Below are 21,288 nucleotides of genomic sequence, written 5' to 3' on the forward strand. Positions count from 1 at the left end.
AGTCCAGAATCACTTCATGGATGCTAGCATTACAGGGTTTTCCTGTAGAAGTGAGATATGGCCAAAATAAGAAAAGCCCAATTGCGCAAGGTTTAGCAGATTTACTTCACTGTGCAGCTGAACCCGTATCAAATGAAATAGAAGTGGAACCTAATTGGCAGGAATTTGAACAATCACCACACAAAGCTTTTGATGAAAAAACATGCAAAGACTTGCCAACTGTGTATGTTGATGGTTGTGCCTTTCACATTGAAAATGACAGTGATAAACAACTAGTGTCAGGAATAGGGAATATCTGGTTGAAGTGTGAAGGTATCCCGAGTATAGCGATGAGAATTGGTGCTAGGAGCAGTCAGGTAGCGGAATTGGCAGCCATTATAAAGCAATTGCTACTGCAGTTGATAATAAATTCAGTGAAATTGTCCTGGTGACTGATTCTGATTACAGACGAAATAGCTTTGTGGAATATTTACCTGGCTGGAAAGTGAGAGGCATGATTACATACAATAAAAAGCCACTTAAACATGGAAAAATGATACAAGCCATAGACAAATTGGTGTCAGAAAATGATTTAATAATATACTGGAGGAAAATTTGTGGGCATTTGAAAACTCCAGGAGAGGATAAGAAGGGAAATGATAAGGCAGATCACCTGGCTAAAATTCGGGCTGTGATGGGAGAATTGCTACCTATTGAACATTTACTGGGTGAAATACAAATTGATGCAGTAACACGTTCTAAAGCACCAAAGGAGACAGATCAACCAGTGGTACAGTGGAGTTATGATACACCAGACCAAGATATGATTGAGGCACAAAAGAATGATCAAATTTTGGGAATCTATTTTAATCATTTGATAGATCCTGAAAAAAAACCTTTAACAGAAAATGATTGTATGGGAAAAGAACAGTTGAGTGTGCTATTAAAGAATAAAAAACGAATAAGACTACAAGATGGACTCATGATTAGAGAGTCCATAACAGGACAAATACAGTGGGTGGTACCCCTTTCATTCAGAGAGTTAATGCTACACCATGCGCATGATGCTATAACTGCAGGCCACAGAGGCTCACATAAAAAACAATGGAAATACTAAAAGATTATGCGTATTGGCCACATATGTCCCAAGATGTGTAATTATATAGTAGAGGATGTCTAGTATGTGCCCAATTTAAACCTGCTTCACCAATGCATAGAGATCCATTAATGAAAAGAGGCCTAACTCTTCCATGGTCAGATTTGCAAATAGACTATGTAGGGCCTGTAAAGAGGTCGAGCAGGGGGAACCGGTATATTTTAAGTGTGGTATGTTTGATGTCGAAGTGGATTGAGTGTATTCCTGCACCAGATTGTAGTGCGCAAACAGCAGCCACATTGCTGGTGAACCATGTGTTTTCAAGGTTTGGGTTGCCACAAAGAATAGAATCAGACAGAGGAAGTCATTTTACAAGTGCTCTAATGAGTAAGGTATGGCAAATACTGGGTGTGAAGAGATAGCTACATATCGCATATCGGGCAGCGTCTTCAGGTGGAATTGAACGCAGCAATACGTCTGTTGTGGACATTTTAAAGAAATTCGTGGCAGAAGCAGATTCCAGCTGGGATTTACGCTTACCTTTGGTTCTGATAGCAAAAAATTCGTGGGCATTTGAAAACTCCAGGAGAGGATAAAGAGGGAAATGATAAGGCAGATCACCTGGCTAAAATTGGGGCTGTGATGGGAGAATTGCTACCTATTGAACATTTACTGGGTGAAATACAAATTGATGCAGTAACACGTTCTAAAGCACCAAAGGAGACAGATCAACCAGTGGTACAGTGGAGTTATGATACACCAGACTAAGATCTGATTGAGGCACAAAAGAATGATCGATTTTTGGGAATCTATTATAATCATTTGATAGATCCTGAAATAAAACCTTTAACAGAAAACGATTGTATGGGAAAAGAAGAGTTGAGGGTGCTATTAAAGAATAAAAAACGAATAAAACTACAAGATGGACTCATGATTAGAGAGTCCATAACAGGACAAATACAGTGGGTGGTACCCCTTTCATTCAGAGGGTTAATGCTACACCATGCACATGATGCTATAACTGCAGGCCACAGAGGCTCACAGAAAACAATGGAAATACTAAAAGATTATGCTTATTGGCAACATATGTCCCAAGATGTAGAATTATATACTAAAGGATGTCTAGTATGTGCCCAATTTAAACCTGCTTCACCAATGCATAGAGCTCCATTAATGAAAAGAGGCCTAACTCTTCCATGGTCAGATTTGCAAATAGACTATGTAGGGCCTGTAAGAGGTCGAGCAGGGGGAACCGGTATATTTTAAGTGTGCTATGTTTGATGTCAAAGTGGATTGAGTGTATTCCTGCACCAGATTATAGTGCGCAAACAGCAGCCACATTGCTGCCGAACCATGTGTTTTCAAGGTTTGGGTTGCCACAAAGAATAGAATCAGACAGAGGAAGTCATTTTACAAGTGCTCTAATGAGTAAGGTATGGCAAATACTGGGTGTGAAGAGAAAGCTACATATCGCACATCGGGCGGCGTCTTCAGGTGGAATTGAACGCAGCAATAGGTCTGTTGTGGACATTTTAAAGAAATTCTTGGCAGAAGCAGGTTCCAGCTGGGATTTACGCTTACCTTTGGTTCTGATGGCAATCAGATCAACTCCTGCCAAAGCAACAGGTATTAGCCCTCATGAAGTTTTGACAGGTAGGAAAATGGTGTTACCACAACACCTGCTATACAGGACACATGAGCAAACACTTGTGAGCGCATCCACAGTTCATGAATACATTGATAAACTGAGGAAGCATTTACAACATGCTTTTGCTTTTGTACAGAAAAATTTAGAAAGAGCTGCTGACAGTGCAAAGTCATATTATGATAAAAAGACGCCAGTAAAGGAATATTGTGTGGGCAATCAGGTGTACAAGTTTCATTTTGGAAAAGGTAAACAGAAAAATTCAAAATTATTTCTAGCAGCCTGGCACGGGCCATATCGAATTATAGATAAGGTCTCTCCTGTGATCTATGAAATTTTGAAGGCTGAAGGTAAAACAGCAAGAGCAGTTTGTTCACGTAAATCAAATAAAACCATGTCACCCTAAACATGAGATTAAACAACTTGAGCGTGTAGAAGCAGATAAAGTCCCTTGAACATAAAAAGGTAAAGTGAATGGGTCTAGTCAATAGAAGTGGCAGAGAAGTTAAATAAAGATGGTTCATTATGATAATGGCACATAAACACTGTAATATATGTGAATATATACATAAAAAAATGGAAGCTAAAATATATGGAATTGGTGTGAAAACGTATTAAATATTGAATGCTGTTTTATGTATGTTTGTTTTCTCTTTAACCTATGTTTAATTTCAGAAAGCAAGAGGAAAAAGGGCGATATATAAAGCATGTTTTATTTTTGGCAAAAGGGTGAAGTTAGCATTGTGCTATGTACTTAATTTGTTTCTTTTCTATTCGGTTTAGAATATTAACATATTTATACCGGAGGTCACGGGAGACGATGGAGTCCTGGAGTCCCCTGGATGAAGATCGAATGATGCCTGCCTCCGGGTGGAGGTGAAGATAAAGTAACCGGAATGCCAAAAAGTGATGACTCCTATGGGGAAAGGATCCAAGAGTGCCAAGATGAAAGAGTACCCAAACGAACCAAATGATGTGACATCGCTGGTTGGGACATATCAGATGCAGACAAGTGTCCTGGAGTATGGAGTTCCACGTATTTATTATTTTAATTAATTATTTTAATCTGTTATGTTAATTCTTTGTTTTAGTTATTTGTTTTATTTTATTATTTTGTGATTGAACTCAAGTACAAAAGTAAGACACTGGACTATGGACACTTACATTGGGAAGAAAAATATAGAACATTTTATAAGAACTGATGGACTAAAAATGAATTTTAATATTATGATGATTGAACAGTGATTTTTCAATTTTCATTTTTCACACCTGAATATTAATTGTATTGGATTGTTACATTTTAAAAAGAAGAAAGGGAGCAAGTTGGATTACTTCCAATTGTGGCTTGGACCATTGCCAAAATTCTCAGAAAAAGGAGGGGATATGTAGGATTATTTAGCGTGTTTTGGGAGCACAGCACCATTGCATGGGATTAATGTATTGCTATAATGCGGTACAAGCAATTGCACCATTTTTTTTTCTCCTGAAATGCCTCTGTTGCAGGAGACACATTAGAGGATTAATGAACTGATATAATTAACAGTACTAACATGATTCTAATCAAATAACATCATAATGTGTTCTCCAGTGCAATATGAGGTGGAAAAGACAGGCTCTGAAAGTCATTTTAAACGTGCACTTGGATTAATTTTTTTTTCTCTGTTCACTGTGTTAGCTGGATGCGAAATCTGCATGCCAGGAAATTAGAAGATACAGTTTCTAAACCGTACAAGCCAAGCCATTGTTAAAAGAGGAGGATAGATTATTGTGCATTTTCATTGGTGACACGTCACCTTAAGGGCTGTAACAGAGGTCTCTTGGTACATTTCGGGGAGGAAGAAAGGCAGAGGACATTTTACACAGCTCCGGGGAAGACCTGGCTGGAGTTTTTATGGGTGTCGTCCCAGTCCATTGCTGACTTTCCCAGGCTAAAGATTCCAATCAATAAGCACTGGCTTGAGAGACCGCAGATCAGAACTGCATGTCCTCGCTGGGATGCTTTGAAGGAAAGCCTTGAGCCATTTAAAGAAAGCGATCAGTCCGGGGAGTTTGCGTGCTAAACAGCTACAATTCGCTGGTAATTATCTTGTATGAAAGTGAGGGTGCGGTATGTGCATGAGACCTAATTTAGACAGGCAGCGTAGCGATAGCTTTTCACTATGTTCAAATGACACATTTTGATGTTGCCAGCTGAAGGCAAATCAAAAGATGTAATTTTTCTCTCTCTTGTACAAATATGAAATTAAATTTGTAGTGTTCTTGCATTTTGTCTTTCTCATATTTTTATTTCAGAAGAGGATTGTCTCACGAATGGTAATGTATCATTGTAAAATGAAATTGTGATAACACAGTCTGCCTAGGAGTATTCTTGTTTCTGTTTCATTTGGTGTCTAAAAAAAATATTATGCCATAGAGGGAATGATGCTTAAAGCGCCAAGTTTCTATGCAGATAAAGTAATTTTATGAGCAATTATAAATAGCTGTGTGTATGGTTCCACTCAGTGTATATATGTGTGTGTGATTTCTGAGTGGAACATAATGAAAAAGTTTGCTGGACGTATATGAGTCAGCAGAAAGAGAGGCTTCTGGAAATAGTTTCACTAATGTAAATAAATTAGTGATTATACCACATGTTATTGTGAATACTTTATGGAAGCATAGCTCACTGGTGTAGATAAATCAGTGATAACAGGCATAAGTGGCATTCCATATGAAAATGTGGTTTTCTTGAATAATGTAGAAGCCTGAGGCCTCTAGAGATCACAAGAACAGTCTAGACAAAAGAAAGGGGTTTTGTATGTTGGGGCCACAAATAAAACAAAGAAATTGAACTCATCACTATACCACAACGAAATGCATACCAACTAAATGTATCTGTGTACTGAAATAATGCATATCCACTATATTACTATAATACCAAACCCAATCTGAATGCAAGGAGTGATTATTGCTGAATTACTTTATTTTTGGTGGTAAGAAAATACTGCTAGGCCCCAAATCTACACAAAATACCCTACATGACTGTTCCACTTACTCCCCTCCACAGCCTGGTCAGAATGTCCCTCAAATTCACCCCATTGTAAGAAGTTCACAGCATCCGGTCCAATCTGGTTTCTTAACTATTGTATGTTCTTTAGTGATCAAAGGATCATTGTTCCTCTGTATACAAATAAATAAATAAATAAATGCTGGTGCTGGAAACCCCTTATGCCTTGTTTATTTAATGATATCTGGGTATTTTTCTACAATATCTGTTCCGCCTAGGTCAATGTCCGTGGGCTTGAGGGGTCTTACAATGTGGATGAGGTTTTGATCATACAGTTCTCTTCCAATATTGGTTTATTGTTGCCCAGAGTGAAACAGTGCTCACACAATGACTCCCGCTATGGAGACATCATCTTCTGGATCAGCCAAACTCCCAGGACAGCAGTCGTTTGCCTTAGGTAGCTGATGGTTGTCGTCTGTCTACGTGAGTTGGCAGGTCTGGGTCATCCTCTTGAATATGTACTGCCTTCATATTGGTCTGCACAAGCTTCCATTAGTTCTGCTCGGAACTGCAGACCTTGAAGAAATGAACCCTGTTTCCACACTTACCACAGGTTTTTTCAAATGTTGAGCATGAACTATAATTTCCCCAGTACTCAAGGGAGCCGTATCTGAAGAATTCCAATCTTCTTCCATGGACAGTGGGCTTCTTACTGGACATGACAGCACAACATTCAGCAACTTGATACATTTTAAAACATGTTGGAGAGGAGCCTTTCCTATCCACCTCCTCTCTCTACACCTGTGCCTGCTTCATTGATCTGGTCAATGTTACGGCTTGGCATAGAGTGGGGACAACTCCAAATAATTGCTCTCATAACCACCAAGGGGAAAAAAACAAATTCACATGTCATGGAGATTGCACGCTAGTCTGTCATATATTGCTTAATGCTTTTCCTTTTGATAGCATCTTTAAAACCCACATTGCTACTTCATTACATTTATTTTGTGAGCAAAACTGTTCTTCATCCAGAACTCTGCCTTGTCAAAGACAATGTTGTCTTCGAAACAGGCAATTTGGATGGGAATGTGTGTGTGGAACCGTCTTGACCGTCTGACCCTAACCTGTATAGTAGCACTGATCACCATCAGTGTGATATGTGGGTCTAGGTAAATTGCTCTCAGGAAAGTGGTGGCCATTCTGGGTTTTGTAGTAATTTGTGTGGAGGTTCTATGTGGTTCCTTGGGATGGCAAGACCAGGATCGGGTACAACCTGTAATGCCTTCAGGAATTGACATGTTCCAGTCTTAGGGAAGGTGGCAGTCACCCACAGCTGGCTCAGGGATGCATGTAAAAAAAGGGTCTGTGTGTGCTAAATCTTGTTGTATTCTTACAACAAGTGTCACATGGTTTTTGCCCAATGTTCAATGGAGCAGTGGGTGCCATTATATGAATAGTATTCCATTTCCTCCTCACTTGCTGATATTGAATGGAAGGTCTTTATGCATTGTGGCTTGTATACTCTGGGAGAGTAGGACAAGTCCAACTCTATGTATGCCTTGGATATGGGCTGAAAGGGGTGCACAATGTCTGCCGTGGTAGCTTCATAGGGAACATGGCCGTCAAAGGATCGCAGGTGGCCGTAGCATGTTGCCGATGATATGAGGTGGACGAGGTGGCTTATTTTGTGGCTGTTGGCATTCTTCCTTTATATGTTCTGGTGAGTGGCAGGTGTGGTGAGGAGGGGATCATCGCCATTGTGGTGTTCTTTCTTTGTGAAAACAGTTATAGAGATTATCTAGGATCTGCACACAAGAGTCAGATGAGCAACTGAACAGGAATATAGTTGATTGAGGTGAACACAGGAAGAAGCCCCACATCTATCGGCTCCCAGGACCAAATGACATGTTGGGTATACTGCAGAGAGAGCCTTCCAGAATAGTACTGATCCCAACATTCAAAAGCAAAACCGACAGAGTTCTAGAAGTCTAATATTCAGCAGTAGCACATATGGGGTTCAAAACTCTGATCGGGAGAGGCAGGATGAAACACCATGTTGTTGAAAATTCACCCCAGGAAGAGCAATTTTTCTGAGGATTGGAAAGCCCTGGGCTAAGTCTGAGAACTATTTTTTTGAAGGTTTCTACCAGAAGGTAAGTGGAAAAAGATATGTGAGCTCTGAATGTCTACACGTTGGATCTGTGCGTGTGATTCATTCAACATGAAAAATGTGTTCAAAGTATACTGGAGCCCATAAAGAAAGTTCAAAACCAGGGATGACATTTCACCAACATGCTAGGGGTAGCTGAAGTGACATCACACGACTCTTGACCCCTGATGACATCAAAGGAAGTGATGTAATTTGACCCCATCCCTAAGTGACATCACAGGAAGCGATGGAACCCAACCTTTCACCCCTTGAAAAAACAGGAATTGGCATCACATAGCATTTTTCCTAAGTACACTTTGAAAAATATGGTTACGATATCACTGTAATGTGATATACATTTCATACAAGAATGGATCATCATACGTATCATTAACATCAGTGTGTACAGGCCCATATTACGAAATTACTGTGAATGCAAGCAGACGTCCAAATGATAATGATGTGTTATTATATAGCACTTATGCTTAAGTGCTTTGTATAGAAGAAATATTTGTATTTATTTATTTAAATTTAAATAGCGCACAGGAGGCCCTTGGACATCGTGGCGCTGTTACAGAAGGCTTACTTATTTGCGAAGGAAGTACATAATAATGACAATGACCAATTCATGGTAATACTTCATAACAGGATTGCTCCTCTGTAAAATGTTTGCACATCAGATTACTGTTTGAACAACCATTGCCTACTGACTTATACCCCTGAAGCGCCACTCATCGACCCCTCCCAGCAGCTACAACCAGCATGACCATCACAGATAAATGTTGCTCTCTTTGTCTGAAAGGAGACACATAGAAGCATACATGATTATTACCTCTTTAACCCTCATAGCACTATGAGAGGAGGAGCCAAGACCAGGTCGGTCTGGTTTGTATGGTGTCGGGCATTACAGAGAAGAGCCCACACCAGAGTATGTTCTTGGGAAAGTGCTAATTTGGTGATCACCTGTGATAGGGTGGTTGTCAACATTTTGAATGGGTACACCATAATGATTGGGAGAAGCATTTATTTATATGTTGGACATGTGTTGCATTTCTTTGTATTGCCTTGGAACTAGTCCCAGAACACGAGAAGAATGCCCGGCCGAAGAACATGATTAAACCTTCTGATGTACTTTGCCAAGACTAAGACTAAGGGCCTCATTACACGGAAGACCATAAACCATGGTGCTACTAGCACCATGGTTGCCGCCGGTACCATACCGGTACCACCATGGAGAAAAGAGAAATTACCACCCCATTCCAAGGTTGGCGGGGCGGTAATTCCCCCTTTCTCCATGGCCCTTCCCCATTCCTATTTTTGCCCCATAGGGCATAATGGGAATGGGGAAGGAGCTAAGTACGGTACCGCAAATTGCTAACCCAGTGGGAACAGATGGGTTGAAACCCCTGCTTCTTCTGTGCTGATCTCTCACACAGAAGCGGGAGCATTGGAAAGTCCAGAGCACAGGCAATGGATAGCACTTGCAGCCTATCTTTATAAAAGCCAAATAACATATGGGAACATTGAAACATTTATTGACACCTCTTAGAAGTTCTTCCCTGACTTGAACTCTGACTGCTGGAACACACTTGCATCTGCTATATAGCAGAAATGTTTCATATACAAAAGGTGATCAACGCCTCCGTGTCACACAATACCAGCCAATTATGCTCTACAACCGAATTGAATTAAACATGTGATTTTATTTAACAATGTATCAAACAGTTAAAACTACAAAGACAAGGTCTACACACACACATGACTGACACACAACACTATTCAAAACATATCTAATTGCAGTGACTAATAGACAATACTACCTAAAATCCCACTCATATTAATCACAACAGAAATACATCAACAAGACATCAAAACACTGCAAAATAAGAAGTGGTCCAAAGAACGATTGTGATATAGGTTGTTCTCCCCTATGTGGAGAGGGGTGTTTTTCTGTGCATATATGTGCATTTCTTAACTCTTAGATGTGGTAATGATTTAGCATTTAGTTTTGTATACCTTGTTGATGTTGGTGCTTAGGTATTATTGTGTATTAGTCACTGCAGTTAGACATGTTTTGATTACTGTTGTGGGGCATTCATTTATGTGCGTACACCTCGTCTTTGTAGTTTTCACTTTTTTATACATTGTTAAATAAAATCCTATGTTTAATTCAATTTGGTTGTAGAGCAAAATAGGTTGGTATTGTGTGACATAGAGGCCTTGATTGCCTTGTGTATATGATTATATGTGATAGCCTGGAAGATCAAGGCCTACCAGGCACCCTTTATTTTGTGGTACCAGAAACGTTTCAGCCACTGGGAAGACATAGTACTTTACAGTGAGCCTGAGTAGCATGTGTCTAGTGGACACCAGAGGCTGGTGGAGCACCAAAGGAAGTGCCGCTTCCCGATCTAGTTAGCTAGCAGGACAGGGTCTCTGGGTGTTCTGTATTACATGCCATATATTTTCCAAGTATAATGGAGCAGTGAAAGTGTGCCTAGGACCACTTCAAGTGCGTGGAGATCAAAATTGTTGATCCCCCACCCTGCCAACATCGTCAGAAAATGAGTGAATATTGGTGGTGTTAGACCACATACACATGTTTCCTGAAGCCATCATGGCCTGCCATCAGGAGATTTCCAAGGTTGGGTTTCCTAAATACGTTGATGTCAGACAAAGGTTTCAAGACTCTGAAGAACATGACGCTAGCTTCAGAACTGCCAATGAGGATAACATGTGATCTCCCATTACCATGTCTCTTGCTTTCCTGCAGGTAGGTACTGCAAAAAGGTGTGGGTGCTCATCTCCTTGAGCTCCTTTTTCAGAGATCCTGAAAAGGGAAATCTCACCTTAGTGAAGGGAGAATAGTAGACACAGAACCCGATATATGGTGGTCTGTGTGCTGGGCCTTTAGAACTCAATGTCCCAGCACTGATAAGGAAAACTATGGGTGAATAAGGGTTTTGCCAAATAGTAGTATAATCAGGAGACAGACCAAGTAAGATGTCAGGAGGGCCAGTGGGTCATTGTGAAGAAGCATAAAAAGTTAAAAGCTTTGGGGGATAAGTGGAATGGCCACTACACTCAATTAAACAGGCACCGGAAGTTACTTTTTTTCTTAGACACTGGAAACCCAATGGGTGGTTCATTTAAACCACTTGCAGTCAAACTTCAGGTGTGAGAAAATTACAGCACTCCTTCGTGTGTAATAAAAGGAGGAAAGAGAAAGATAGCTTCTCCCTGTTCTCCCCCAGAGGAGTCCCACAGATGATTAAGCTGGGGGAGTAAAGTTCTCTCTGAAATTCTTATCTGGGCACTGAGGTGGCTGTAGAACTTTGTTTCAATAGTTCTCATCCTTGTTCTCCTTGACTCAGGGTGTATCAACATTTAGCAAGTGTGATAGAGACACTGGAGACAGTACACCCATGCAAAGCAAGAGTTATAGGCTCTCTCATAAGGCCTGTGTCTACCGTGAGGGTGACAATAAAAAGATTTCACATTTGTTGGTGATTGAGCTTTCAGAATGTCAGTGGTCCAGTGCAGTAGTCCTTGTTCTGAGGTTGGAACCAATGATCTCCATTTCTGTGTGTGTACAGAGGATTCAATGCAGTCATGATTAGATAATCCTGCCCCATTCCCTGTGCCAATAAGCTTGTTGCTAAGGTTGCTGGCAGATTGCCTTGGTATTGTACATTTTGACCGTATCTAAATGGTCACACGTACAAAAAGGTCTAAAAATGCTACCACCAAAGGTTCGACCACCAAAAGTTCAAACCATTAATGGTAGCATTGTAAATAAAAAGAAACAGGGGCTGTGGGGGTGTCCCCCGCATCGTCCCGCTCACTATACTTTATAGTATGGTAAGCAGGGGCAGCGGAGGACACCCTGCAGCCTTCCGTAAAAAAAATAAAAAATAAATGGGGTCTGCAGGGTTGTCCCTCGCAACACCCCACCCACTATACTTTACCCCTGCAGCCTCCTGTAAAAAATAAGTAAAACATTTTTTAAAAAAGAAAAGGACCCTGCGGTGCCGGTTCCCGATCACGGAAGTGAAAGGGAACTGGCGCTGCAGGGACCCAGTATGAAGAAAAAGGTAAGTGGGTTTTGTTTATGTTGGGGGTGTGGGTGGAGGTGTGTTGAGGGTGTGGGTGGGGTGTGTGTCATGGGTGTGTTGTGGGCGTGTTGTGGGTGCGGATGTGGGTATGTAGGTGTGTTTGCATGAGAAAGGTGCAATCTTTTGGTAGTTCGCATCTTTCTCATGCAAACTTTCCGGCCGCAGCAAAATCAGCCGCGGTCGGATCACGTAGATCCGATTGCCTTAACTGACCATGCTAGGAAGAGTACATGTTCTACTGAGCTTGTAAAAGTACTAGATAATGCGATTTTGGTTCAAGAATGCACTTGATGCTTTTCAAAGGCTGGTAAATTATTCCCTCAATAGGCTACCTATCTGTATTATGTATCAGTCTTCAACTTGGATTGGCAAGACCATCTTTGGCTCCTTAAATGAGGGTTGCAATCACTGAAAAAGGCCCCGCTCACTATGAAGTCATGTATATGCTTCATATGACATAGTTCTGTGGAATACCTTGGCCTTGGAGTAGGTGGGGGAAGGGTCTCAAGAGCATTTCAAGAGCAACATCCAAGCTATTCTTGATACTCAAACCTTGGGGTAGGCATTTGGGGATGTTACTTATGTACTAGCAGAACTTTGTGGATGACTATAAGACCACAGCACCTTCCTCAACTCCATTCACCTCTAACAAACCTCTGAGAATGTTAGTACGGCTGGAGGAGAAGTGCTTCCGCAGGGCTTTCCCAGGCACCTAAAGAATCTTGTGCAGGCCACACACTGATCTCCTGCAACCACCAAGCAGAGCTTCAGCCAGCATCAAACCTGCTCCTGCAAGCATCTAATGAAGGTGCTGCAGCTCCTCCACTGATCACCTGCGTGCCATCCATTTAGCTCCTACAGGCATCTATCAAACACTGTTGAGCGCCTCACTGAAATTCCAAACATGCCGCATTACCCTCCTGCAACCACCAACAGAGCGTGTTTATTGGCAGCACTGGCCATTTTAAGGATTGCCACTGGTCGCGTGCAGTTTCAGCACTGAACATTTGTAGACACCCAATCAAACCGCAGAAGGGGTAACACTAAACTCCTGCTGGTAGCCTTCTGGGTTTCTGAAGGCACCACATTGAGCACTTGCAGACACAACCCTGAATTCCTTCAATCATCAATCTGAGTTCATACAGGTAACTAATGAGATTCTGTGAGCAGGTCATACGGTTTCTATGGACATTCAATTCAACTCCTGCATGCAGCCAAGCCATGGGAACTCCCAGAAGAGCAGTACAGAGTCATTTCTGGGTAATCCAGTAAATAAGGCATATTGAGGTACAGTGATGTGCTCAGGATTTTATACATTGGTGAAGTGGGGAGGCTGAGCCTCCATTCCATATTTTCTTGTTGCATAATTTCAGTTTTCAATGCTTCAGCGTACACATCCTTCAATTGCATTTTTAGTTTTGCCTCGATTTATAATGTATAATATGATGTTTTCTGGATAGTTGGCAAGAGCTCGAGCAGCACTGCGTGCATGGTACCAACTTCAAGGTTTCCCATGGATGAAGGTACATTCTATCATCCAAACCTTGACCCAGCCGCAAGTGATACCACGGGAAAGAGACAACCTGCCCCAATGAAATCCTGGTGTGCTTAAGGCAAGATGAGTAGGGTGATCTGTGCATGGCTTCAACGTTATCCTTTTACAACACACCAATTCTGTCTGGTCCTTCATTCTGCCATCCTAATGCTGTGAATCTTCTGGAGGAGGGAGGAGCGTGGCTTTCGCAAATATCTGCAAACTATAGATTGCTCACATGGGGCGATTCTAAAAGACATCGTGAAAAGACGTCTGTCAACATCTACATATGAGCAGACAACCAGACAGTGTGACTCCCCAAAAACAGGCAAAAAGGTGAAAACTACAAACCTAAAAAGAAGGGAAGAAAAAATATCTGCAGGGCCTTAAGGTGAACTTTATGGTATGCATGCAGCTTTTACTGTGCATGAATTATAAGGTGCAGCGAAGAATGGTTTACACAAAGATCTCTTTTAAAATTAATGTACAATTTTGCCAAAAATACCCCGATTTGGAAGGAGAATTTCCTTTTTTGCTCCATAGTGGATTGAAGTCTATTTACAGTGGCTTTGAGTAAGGGTGTGTGTGCATACACTAACCTGCACACATGTCTGGCCCTTTAAAGTTAATTACTAGGTATGTTTGGCATTCTGGTGATGTTACAGCATGTTTTCAGATGGCGCCAATTCCATGTGAAAATGTGCTGCCAAGTGACCACAATTACTTAAATAAGCCATTCATACTTACTAATTACTTCTAAAAGCCTACACATGTGTCCTGTTACTGTCACACACAAGTTTAGATCGTTCAACCCATCTCCAAATGCAAACTCACTTGCAAACGCACCAACTCCTGGGTGATCGCCAATCTGGTTTTCATCCAGGCAGGGTCACTGAAATGGCTCTCCTTGATATCAAAGATTCTCTTTTGCATGTAATGGATCACAGCCATGTAGTATTATTGATGACTATCGATCTTTCTGCAGCCTTTGACATCATCGAATATGCATTAGATGTTGCTGTTCCCTCTGACATGTCTGTAGATTGGTTATCATCTTTCTTAAGAAATCATGCATGTCAAGTGAAAGTGGGTCCCTATACCTTCAATCCGGAATTGGTTACATTTGGAGTTGCCCAAGGTTCATGTATCTCTCTCATTTTGTTCAACATTTATATGAGGCCCGAACATGACCTATGGGCTAATTTGGGCACAGTATTTCAAAATTATGCCGATCCACATACCGATATTTTGCACATTGAAACTATGCTTTGAATCATGGATGCTTAAAACTGTCTTGGATTAAATAAATGCAAGACAGAAATCTTGCTGGTTGCATCATCATTTGCTCTTTTAAAGTCCCTGTTAACCTATCCAGACTTTATATCAGGTGGCCAAACGATTCATCTCTAGGCAGGATCACGGTAGAATTGTTGGCTTTTGCTCTTGTCGGTTCTCGACTGCACTACTAAAGTCATCATGTGCAGGGGGCATCTCTATTAACCATTAATCAACTTCAGATTTGGCAGACCTCTTAAGCCAGAATAGTTCCTAGCACTCCAAGATATGCTCACATTACCCTCATCCTCTGTAAGGTACATTGGTTGCCCATTAAAGGTAGCATTTCCTTCAAACCTTTGTCATTAGCACATAAGGCGTGTATGGATCTGCCCCCTACTATATCAAGCAAAACTACAAATGGCAGGCATCAACCCGACTGTCACAGGCCTCTACCACTAACCTTATGTTCACTCCTTGTGTCCAACGATCACGTGCACTTGGGCGATCTTGCATGGTATTGAGTGCTAAACTCTAGAACTTCGCAAAACAGACAGCCATTGATAATTTCACAATGTAAGTGGTTTCAACCCAGCACTCCACCTAAGTCAATGGCCCTCATTACGACCCAGGCGGTAAGGGGTTTACGCCGGCGTAAATTTCGCCGACCCTTACCGCCTGAGTACGAGTTCCCGTAGCGCCATGGTGATTTTACCGCCTGCTTTTTGCAGGCGTTAAAATCCATGGCGCTAAGGGACCTTGTTGTTAATTACGCCACCGTAATGTACGGTGGCGTAATTAATGCCTTCCCCACTCCCATTATGCCCTATGGGGCAAAAATGGGAATGGGGAAGGGTAAATGGGGATTGGGGACTTACCGCCCCGCCAAGGTCGGAATGGGGCGGTAAGTCCCCCAACCACCATGGCGGAGTTGGCAATTTAGCGCCATGGACCATGGTGCTAATAGCACCATGGTTCTCTGCCAAGGTCGTAATGAGGGCCAATGTCTAGCACATGATGCCCAGATGGAACCCTTAATTATATATTTTTGTGTCTAAAGTTCTTTTATTTCTGAACGATGTACCCTTATATCACGCCCCTCTCATTGAATTCCCCCCGGTCTCACTGAACCAAGAAGAAGGTTGTTTTGCAAAGTTAAAAGATTTATTTGATGGATTTGAACAAGATATATATATCACAAGTTTATGAATTTGAACAATATCTAGATGTCACACTATTAATATTTATACAATGATCAGCGTTGGGTGATATTACAATTAACAATCTCTTTAATCAATAGGAGTATGGATGAGAAGAATAATGTAGCATAGAATAAAACTTTGTGTGGGTTCAGTCAAATGCAATGATAGGAGATTAATGCAGCACAGAAATAAAACTTGATATGAATTCAATCAAATGCAATGTAATCACTCCTTCCCCCCCGATACTACTACTACTACCGACAATCCCCCCTAATATGCAATATAGAGATGGAAGGAAAGAACTCAGGTTTCAGGGATAAACACAAATGCAGTTTCAATCCCAATTCCCCCAGCAAGCTTAGAGAGAAACAGAAATGATTACAAAACAGGTCAATTGCTTTTGAATGTGATTTTAAATGAATGGGAAAAAATGCTAAAAATGGATCTAATTCTCTAAATTGGATTCAAAACTAGTGGGAGCCGCTTTGGATAGCTTCTGGTACACACTAGCAATGATGGTTGAATGACTGGCAGATAGGATTCAGGCACCCGGTTCTGCTCTCAGCACACACTCTGGTCTCTGCAGGGCACTCTGGACTGGATCTGATGGGTTGGTTCTGGAGTTTACAGCTATCTGGTTTCAGCTTTGCTCTACTGGTTTGGATCTCTGGGTTCTGGTAAGAGTTCTTGGCAAGAAGCAGAAAACAGCACAGTCAGGCTGTTCAATTTTTGATGTGCCCCTTGGAAGTCTGGGGTTAAAATCAGATTTTAAGGCCAGCTGAGGATGGTTCAGCTTTGGAATGGGCCTTCTGCTTTCAGAGTTCTGGAGTCTTGGTTCTGGCTTCTCCTGCAGAGCGCTTCTCCAGTAAATCAGTTCATGGGTGAATGTGTGTGTTAGGTTCTAAAACAGTCCCTATTTATCTATTTCCCAAAGGGGTGGATAGGCTGATTATACTAAGCCCACCCTCTAGGAATCCGATTGGTCAGAGTATTCCCCCTCTCCTGATTTGAGAAGGAAACCTAGTGTCATAGTGAAGCTGCAATTTACAATCCAGGGAAAAAACTCCCCTTTGTTTCTACACAGAAAACCTATTTTTCAAATAAAGCATATTTACAATATCACCAACTTGCTAATAATACATATTCACATCACATATTTAATAGAGCACATATCTGCCGGAGACCCATCTTCTTGAGAGTTTCGGTTAAAAACTGACAGTTTTTCACGCTTTTGGTTGGTTACCCAGTGTCAGATCTGTACACATTTTTCCACATACATGCGCATGACATCTGGGCATGATCCTGTAAATTTCCTAGCATTATCACGATTGCTACAATATCAACATTTTGATAGTCTGGTCTCTGAATATCGCACAGGGTCCAGAGTAGTTTCAAATTGTGAGCAGCATTTTTATATTAACAACCTATAAAACACAGATTTTTCCAAGTTTCACACAGGTTTCTATGAGTCTTTTTCCAAAAAGATATTTCCTTGAAGTTTCAGATACACATATTAGTCTAGCTCCGCCTCCAAGGTTTGGCTGGGTCAAGAGCAACCTGAGCCTCTCTTCCTTAGCAGTTGGTTTCTGTTGACACCCGAATTTGCATTTCCTTCCAGTCAAGGGAGCCTTTTGTCCCTACTCAGGGCAACAGGCCAAAATCTCCTCCCACTACCCTTAACAAATCAATGCCAGTTCCTGAGCAGAGAGCAGGAGGAAGATTCCTTTGTTTGGGGAGAAGCTGTGGAATGTCTTTGAAGTCCAGTGTAGCTGACATTAGTCCACTTTTAAAACACAGTTTAAAATTGTCCTTTCTAAAATATAATTTACATTTTCTACAAATATCCACACAAATCTCTTCATTCCAGTCTTTTTAAAATATAGAAATTGAATTGTAGCAACCCATATTGCTTTTGATGGCAAGTCTCTTCTTTTCTACAATTTGATTTTAAGACACAAGTTTTAAACTGACAGTATAAGCAATGAAAGCTTTTGACACAGGCGAGCGGTGGTACTGTGCCCATATCTGACATATTTTTCCAAGGCAAGCACCTTTTGAATGTGGATTTTTTATGATGAAAGGTGTTTCTCCTGACATTGTGCTTATGGGTACTCCTTAAATAAGGTGATGGTGAACACCCCACAAGTATGTTGGATCTTCTCTGCTGTTTGGGAACCATGATTTTGCACTTTCAACAGCCAAGGAAAAACAGATTTTAAACACTTGTGGATTTTCCTGGCAATGCAGCACTGCCTTTTCAAGCAGTTCTATTTCACTCTGTGGGCAGCCCAATAATAGGTTTTGGCACTGTGGTCTCCTGTTTTACCACTGACATAGTCAAAATCGATTGTCAGACTATTTTTCAGGTTTCCCCGCGCACTTCTCAGCGATTTTTAGCGCGCATAAGGGTTTTTGGCGGCCATACTGTTGTTTTTGATGAAAGCAGCACACAGTGATGTTGCAGGGCATAGGCTAGTGGGTCAGAACATCCCACAACAAGAAGCTGAAAACTCTTGCATTCGAGATGTAACACTTTCTCTTCGTCTTCTCTCTGTGCCTACCTCTCCCTACTCACGGTTGTAGCACTGTAAAACCTCTCTTAGTGTAGTGCCTCATCCATAAAGAAGTAGAAATGGAATGAACAATAGTGACAGATGTAGACAAATAAATCTGTTGTCCCCTTTGGGTACATTTATTTTTACTATTTCCATTAGTAGTACATACTTATGTCAGATTCCCTGCATTGCTAATGTTCGCCCGGTGCTGCAGGTGTCCCCCATGTGCAACAACAGGCACCAGTGCTGTACGTTCAGTGCCCTCTTGGGAATGGGGGCTCACCCCCATCCTGCTGTACTGTTTCAATTCCCCTCACCCGTGCTCTTTCACCAATCGTCTCTGTGCTCCCGATGTAGTCCTACAAGTCAACACTGTTGGTTTTGAAAAAACTCACATGTTCCCTATCATGGTGATGGTACTGAAACATGGCAAAATGCCACATGCCCCAGTACTGTATTCTCTAGATCGAAATCCAATCTATACATTTACATTCTGGCACTTGTAGTTCTAGATTGCTCAAATGTACAAGTTCCTGAAGGCAAAAAAATAACAGGACCGGGCAACCAGTCATTTTTATAAATGTTGACATTGTGGATGAGGTTAAGATGACAATCTGTATGTCTGAATATTTTAGCTGCAGGCAGCCAGCCATTCACTATTTACATCCTTATCATCTTTAAATTCTGTAATGACATTTGGAGTAAGTGAAAACAATACATGTACTCTTGTGCTCTCACTCTGGATAAACGTGCACCACTATATCACCTCTGTTGAGCGCCTATATGTTTAAAATCAGATAAACATCAATAAGTCTAGACGCTTGTAGGCAACCTCCTGTTTTTCATTTGTTCGAAATGTTTATATTTACTCGTAATACATAGTTGCCAATATGACCTGTTACAATCTGTAGGTGATTTTCCAGCCCTTTTTTCTCAGCATTCTGGGACTTGTAGTCCGAGTTTTATCATGGGAAACGTGGAACTACAAGCCCCAAAATGCAAAGAAAAAAATCAGGACTGCATAAGCACCGTCAGATTGGAGTGGGTCGTGTTGACAAGTATGGTAATATTTCCTCAGCTCCTCTTATAGTATGTAAGACGTCCTATACGATTTACCAAGTAAAGACCTATTTGCATGGAAATGTAAAATAAAAAGTAAACAAAAAAAAACCAGATGCTTAGCTATCATTGTTTTGGTCATTATAACTCCTGTCGCTATTCACTGTAAGCGGCGTCCACACAACGCCAACATATTGCCAAGTATTAAGAGAAAAGAAAATGTAGAGATATTCATCAGAGATGATGGGATTGTTTTGTTAAAGAGTGCCTCCTTTGATTTGGCACTTGTGATGAATAGAATAGTCTTATCTGGAATTAGAATCTTGAAACCAACTTTCCAAGAGTCCCGCTCGTTAAAGGATTAATAATTAATTCTGAATCAGAGCGTGACATTGAAAGTACGTGGGAGCAGTGGCGTCGCCAGGAATCAAATTTAGGAGGGCCACAGAGAGGGCCAAAGACAAACGTAGGGGTGGGCACAGACAAAAGTCGGGGGAGAACGTGGTCACTGCTCGTCTTAGGTAGAGGGGCACAAGGGGGGCACAGGGTTTGGGGGGCGGCCCCCCCACGACTCCCCTAGCGACGCCACTTCGTGGGAGGCGCAAAGCGGCACACAAACACTCTTGCAGCAGAGCATGAAAGAAAACATAGCAGAAATCCCAGATACAGGCCTTTGGTGGCAGAACTAACAAGAGTTGCTGAATGGAGGAAGCAGTAGGAGGCCCTGTGTTAGAAGTTATGCAGCAGAAAATGTCATCAAGTTGGGACGTGCCATTACAGCAGTTACAGCAATGAAGCCAGCAGACACCTGAAAGAACGGAGCCCACGCGAGGGGGCGTCAATGGCATCATTCTGCATTTCCAACACATACTTCTGTTACAAAAACACCATATACTAGACGCAAACGTATCTATGATATAATGAAACCCGTAGCTCATATAGTAGATTGCATATTTTATTTATTTATTTTTACATTTATTAAACGCGCATCATATGATGACATGTGTATATCATATAAGGAAACATCGACATTTTACATTTATTAAACGCGCATTATATGATGACATGTGTATATCATATAAGGAAACATCGACATTGCATTCTGAAATAGCGGCATTGAAAAGTATACACTCTATGGTGATACCAATTCGAAATATTGAAATATTCACGTGATGTTATACAATTAGCATATATCCTTTACAGAATTGCACTTTCTGATAAATGACAAACCACATTTTATTAATGTAATTGTACATATCATAGACTGATGACAAAATGCACATTCTGCTGACTGGAACCAAATACAGGTTATTACTGACGGAAAGCGTACATTATAGAAAGAAACTGCAATTGAGAGAAAATACATTGGGCCTCATTACGACCCTGGCGGAGTGGGTTTACGCCAGCGTTATTCGCGGCGGACCCGTCCGCCCTACTACGAGTTCCCGTAGCGCCATGGAGCGTTTTCCGCCTGGTTTTTCCGGGCGGAGAAATCCATGGCGCTACGGGACCTTGTTGTTAATTACGCCACCGTATTTTACGGTGGCGTAATTAACGCCTTCCCCACTCCCATTATACCCTATGGGGCAAAAATGGGAATGGGGAAGGGTAAAATGGGGGATGGGGATTTACCGCCCCGCCAAGGTCGGAATGGGGCGGAAAATCCACCAACCCCCATGGCGCTATCGGCAGC

The sequence above is a fragment of the Ambystoma mexicanum genome, chromosome 2q (assembly GCF_040938575.1).
Source record: "Ambystoma mexicanum isolate Mex_15411 chromosome 2q, UKY_AmexF1_1, whole genome shotgun sequence".
NCBI lineage: Eukaryota > Metazoa > Chordata > Amphibia > Caudata > Ambystomatidae > Ambystoma > Ambystoma mexicanum.